Here is a 6,024-nt window from a genome sequence, read left to right on the forward strand (position 1 = left end):
GAGGCACTGTTCGACCAGATCACTATTGATCTAATCGCAGCTCGTGGAGAGCTGGTTCGTCGAGCCTCGGCGAGAGAAGAAAACGAGCCCAACACCGACAACCCAGTCATGTTGTTTGGACAACCGATCGAGACCCCGAGATCTGCCCCAGCCATCGGCCAAGGTGCTGCGATAACCCCAGAAGTGCTTCGTCGCCTTTTGGGAGCACACTCCAACGGGGTTGTGGCCAACAATCCCCGTGATGGTCATCATCACTACCCCGACCCTGCAGTTCCTCCGCCATCTCCGACTAATCCCGGCAGAGAGACACGTGGAGAAGCCTCGACATCCACCAGGCACGCCCGTTTAGACATAAACGAGGTAGACTAAGCCGTATGAGTAGCACCAAGTTTCAATGTATCCTCGTTTTGTAATCATGCGACCGCGTATATTAACGCAGCCTGTCTTTGTGCCTCTGTTTTAGTAATAGCCTTGCATATTTGGTCAGCGCATAGCTGCATATTTTTCCGGGCACAACTACCAAAACCAACCCGACGACAACCACAGTAACACGTCTCTTTATGAGATATGTGCATCTCTGACACTGACCCGACCTTTGGAGCTAAGCTGGCAAATTTATTACCTTTCACCACGGTGAAACGACCCGGCTCCATTGCTATATAAAGGCCACCTTGTGACCTTACCCAGCAACCCTCACTTTGTGCACAACACTCACGCTTTTTCTTGTCATGACGAGCCCCAGCATTCATCTGAGAACCCCAGATGCAACTCCAGGTAGCTTTGTCAAAATATTGTGGGATTTTACCCGCAGTACCATGGGTTCTACCCAGCCACCCCAGTACAAGCTGTTCAAATCGAGGATCACCCCATCCACCTCGGAATATTGGGCAGCAGTACACATTCCTCCTGTAGACCCCAACCAAGATCCAATAGAAGTTTCCTTCGTGGGGAAATCTATGCCAACCCCACACTTGGCCCTAGAAGCCGCTGCGAAAGAAGAGATTGCTCGTCTTCGATCTGCAGTACCCTATGCCCGCGAACGAGGATATTATTACTTTCCGAGTCGTGCAGCACCCGGAGAAGTAACATCTTTTCCCGGTGGACGTATTGAGAGAGACCCAGTTCTGGCCAACCTTATCCAGTACATCATTGCTCAAGAGCATTTGAACCAGCGAGTGATGGATTATCTCCAGAGCCTCGCAGATTTAAATCCTTAGATTGCCATCGGCAGACCACTAAGACCCGACCCGGAGAGACGCATACATCGACTAGTCAATCCACTTCCTCCAATAGAAGAGGAGTGTATTCCTTTACCAGAGACATTTTATCAGGACCCCGTCCAGTTACCGTTTTCTTTTTAGACGTCACTACTGTATTTGTTTTTGCAGCATTTATATTTATGTGTCTGACTTATGCGTGATACCCTGAGTTTGTACGACGAGTCAATTATTTGGCTACTACTAATGTGTGTAGTTTTTGTTGTGGTTTATGCTCCTTTAAATTAACTGTTTTTCCCTCGCAAAATCCTGGAGTGAGATTTCTTTTCCCTGAGTTGCTACATCTACACTTTCTCACGACGTGGATTATTTAATTTCACACAGCACCACGAGCAGACTCACAACCATAATCATTCGGACTCATACACTGTTTGCGAAACTTTGCAACGGTGTTACATCCAGCTAATCACCCCCTAACAACAGTTAGCACCTGGCACACTCCATCTACTCCTCATGATCACCACCACCGCGGAGAGCCAACACCCGAGCCGCAGCGTCGCGATACTTGTCGAAGATCATCGCGCACAGGAGCACAGAGAGCCCCAGCAGCGTCGCCATCCCTCCGCATATCAGGATCACAAACCAGTCTGGCATCGCCTCCGCCATTAGAGCCTCGACCGAGCTTCTGTAAGCAGTAATGGAGAAAGAAGGAGGAGGAGAAGTGAGGCCAGGTGTGAGGAAGAAGAGAGAGGCACCCCGGCCGTTTTTATAGCTCGAGCTCGGTGTACGGTGGGTGAAGTCCACCAACGCCGCTCGTCGCCAATCGCCGGTGTTCGGAGTCGAATCCGCGAGCAGTGCCGACAGCGTGCTGGCCTGCGAGGTGAGTGCACGCTGCACCAGCAGCTAGCACGCCGCGCACTACCACGGTACGGCCTAGATGCCCTACACACTAGGCGTCGCCGGTGGAGAAAGCGCGCGGGAGAGAGGAAGAAGAAAGGGCCAGAGGGAGAAGAAGAGGAGACTGACAGTGGACCCCGGGTCCACCTGACAACCAGAGGGAGCACTATACTCTCGGGTACGACCAGCGTATATTTAAATTTAGGAGTTATTCTAAATTTATATCCAGTGTAGAAATCACCCGATTTTGTCCCGAACCGTAGACTCTTCCACGCAGCACCAGTTTTCACACTGTGGTTTTTCACCACTTATTGCCCTCTCACTGTAGCCACATCGTCATTGCGTAATTATTTTCTTAACACCGCTTTTAGCAAATCTCGAGGACGAGATTTTTCTTAAGGGGGTTAGTATTGTGACACCCCAAAAATTTGGCCTTGTTTTAATGGAATAAAATTTTGCCAGTATTTAAAACTTTGAATTTTTGAGCTCCATTTTGATTTTTAAATCATTTCCTTCCCTGTTATTATGAGCTTTTCCCAGAGAGAAAACTTTTCAAATGTGTTATTGGACTTGATTAACCTCTCAAGTAAAACTTTCACTTATCCAATATAACTAATTAACTAATTTAGTTGCTTGATCATTGTTTTCTTGAAAAATGGATTTTTAAGGTTAAATGGCCTTATTTGAACTACAACCATTTGATAAATTCACTTAAGATTCACACAAAAATTTGGAGATGTCATGTGATGTTTTTAAATCACTGTTATGCAAAAATATATTTCATTCATGAAATATTTTGAGCCCTACACTCAATTTTTCTTCTCTGGTCCAGAGTGCATTTTGCACTACAACCTATTTAAATATTTCTTTAAACCTTCTACCAAAATTAGGGGAGGTCAGTAGGAGCCTATTATTTCACTTTGTGCAAAAACCTATTTATGTTCTTTGAAAAATTTGAGTGAATCAACCTCATCTTCATTCTGGACCAACTTGATGGTTTGTACAGCAACCATGTTTTTACTTGCTCTTTAACCCTTGATTATTTCTCCTACTTGTAGTCCCCCATGTTAAACCCTTAAGTCCAGGAGCATGCACCTTTTGGATCATTTTTGGTTCATGAAATAATGTCATTTATTCCCTGTCCAGAATTGAAATTCTGCTAAAATTACACTAGCAAGTTTCTGCTTTTGGCCAAATAACCTCACCATTCTCTCTTGCATCTAAGGAGATCTTGACCTGGAGATTTGGGCCACCCCAAGAGTTGCTTAGAAGCCTTTAACATTTTGTCAAACACCTGGTGTGCATGGCCAGTTTTGACATGATTTTGTCTTTGCATTGTGACCTTGCACCTCGGATCATACTAGCATGTCCACTAGGATTCCAGTTGCTCCTAACCTGGGTCTGTTAATTGCCAGCCTCGACCGCGCCCTCTAGCGTGCTCTGGCATAGTGTCGAACACGTCCCGTGCACGCCCAGAGCGCGAGCAGAGCGCGCGTATTGCACGACCCGCGCCCGAGCTGACACGCTGCCCCCCTGGCTTTGGCCCACACGGCAGCATCACGCCATGCACTCCCCTTCTCACCGCAACGCGCCAAGCAGCCCTGCCGCGCCCGACAGGCCAAGCGCTAGCCGCCGCTGCCGCCCGACAGCCCTGCGCCGTGCAGCGCCACCCAAGCCACCCCGGCTCGCCACCTGGCCCCTGGAGCAGTGCCCTCTCGTCCACTAGCTCTTGCCGTCATCCCCAGCCACGCCACGTTGCCCTGCAAGCTACAGAGAGGAGGTTCGCCGGAGAGCTTATCCGGCCGCCGCGGAACCGACCTCGACGAGCTATAAAAGGAGGCCCCCGAGCCTCCCCGTGCACACAGGAAGCCTTAGAATGCTCCCCTAGTCCTCCCATGGCAGCAAATCAACCCGGGGGAGGGCTCCTTCCTCATCTCCAGCAACTGCAGCCGCCGCCACTGCCCCGGCCAATTCGGCACCACCAGGGTCTCCCACTCTCCGTTCCATCCAGCAAGAGCTTCCTCACCTTCCCGTGAGCCATCCCCACTACTCAATTTTGATCGGGACACACCGCGGGAGAAAAATCACTTTGCTCCCGAGGCCACCTCCGCAGAGAAGCTCGCCGCCGGCAGCTCCCTCCGTCCCCACCTACCTGGCGACCACCGGGAGGATCGCCCTGGAGTGGCGGATCCATCCCCTCCCTCTGAGCCCCGCGTGGAGCCGCCGTTCGCCGGCAACGATCGCCGTTGCCTCGCCTCCGCCCGGGACAGAGAAAGAAGAGGGAGAAGACTGGTCAAACCTGACTAGTGGGCCCCCTGGACCCACTGTCAGCGACCTCGTGTCTGTCCATGTGGTTAAGTGGAGGCGTAAAGCCCAAAGTACGCCTCCTCTGCACCGAAAGCGTATTTCTATCTGAATTGTTTTCTTTTCTGTTTTATTTTAAATAACAGATTTTGACCACATCTTTGACTGGCTATAACTTTTTAAATATAAGTCCAAATGAGTTGATTCTTTTTCCTACCTTCCTCAAATTTGGTCTAGTTTATTTCAAGATTTATTTGAAAAATTTTCAAACAACTTTTTGGTTCTGTTTTTGAAATGTGTGTTAATTCAAATATATTTTTAAATGGGATTTTGGGGAGAGAGAAGAAACTTTCAAAAGTTTTGGAGTGCACCCTGCCTTTCCACACATTGAAGGCAAGCATTCTGAACCCCGGCATAATATTTTTGGTGTGATCATTGATACATTTATAACACCACCACATTTCGAAGGACTTGTTATTTCATGTGATATGATCATATGCAAGGGTGCATGTTGTTGATTTCCATGCTGTTGGAAATGGACACACTTGTGATGTTAATCACCCTCATATGCCTTGCATGCATACCGGCAGGAACCCGGGAAAACCTCTGCCTTGGGTAGGCATGAGTTTGTCGCCGGTCTCCGTCGAGACGGTTATGTCTGGTATGGCATGGTAAGGCGATATGAGAGGTGACTCTGTTGGATGAAATATATTCGTCATGCTAATCATGCAGGGAATACTTGAACCTCCTGAGTCGACCGTAGATCGAGTCTTGTTCCAGTAAACCCCCATACTTGTTTCGTACTACCACTCGTCTCTACAGCAAGTAGAGTACGGTTCAGTAAGTTGTCAACCTCTTTCCAGCACACACCGTACAGAGAGGCCATGGTGGAAGATACCGGTTGTAGCTGGTAGGCAGGCCACCTGGTCCGGGGGCATGGGTGTTTCCGGTTGGGACCGAGAGGGGAGGCCACCCCTTAGAGCGCGCGATATAAATTTGATCCCATGCTACGCGAGGTTGTAGCCTCCCCACTTAGAGTTTGCTTAACAGGTGTCATGGGTGATTCCAGACACGTGTGAGATAAGCTGGTGTGTGCAAGTTAGGTGTGTTTTCAACAAAAAGACCGTAGACGGAATTAGTCCTGCTGGACTAAAGAAATCCGTTACTCGTGGGTAAAGAGTACACCCTCTGCAGAGAATGAACCTATTCGAATAGCCGTGTCCATGGTTAAGGATTACAGTCTGGGATGGGTCAGGTGTCGGTCTTAGTGTCGGTCTTCGGAGGTGAAACCGTTAACCAGAAAATGGAATTACTACTCGTGACTTGTGATATCTATGATTAATATTATTGTTGACTAACCCATGATATTATTGTTATTACCGAATATCTCTAGGATGGTTCTACCTCCGGGATATTCACTATGATTGTTTCTTTTAAAGTCCTTTATGTGGTGTCGCTCAGACGCCCGACTGTGGCATTTCTTTTAAAGCCCTTTATGTGGTGTCGCTCAGACGCCCGACTGTGGCATTTCCTTTAAAGCCCTTTATGTGGTGTCGCTCAGACGCCCGACTGTGGCATTTCTTTTAAAGCCCTTTATGTGGTGTCG

Source organism: Triticum dicoccoides, chromosome 3B (assembly GCF_002162155.2).
Source record: "Triticum dicoccoides isolate Atlit2015 ecotype Zavitan chromosome 3B, WEW_v2.0, whole genome shotgun sequence".
NCBI classification, from domain to species: Eukaryota; Viridiplantae; Streptophyta; class Magnoliopsida; order Poales; family Poaceae; genus Triticum; species Triticum dicoccoides.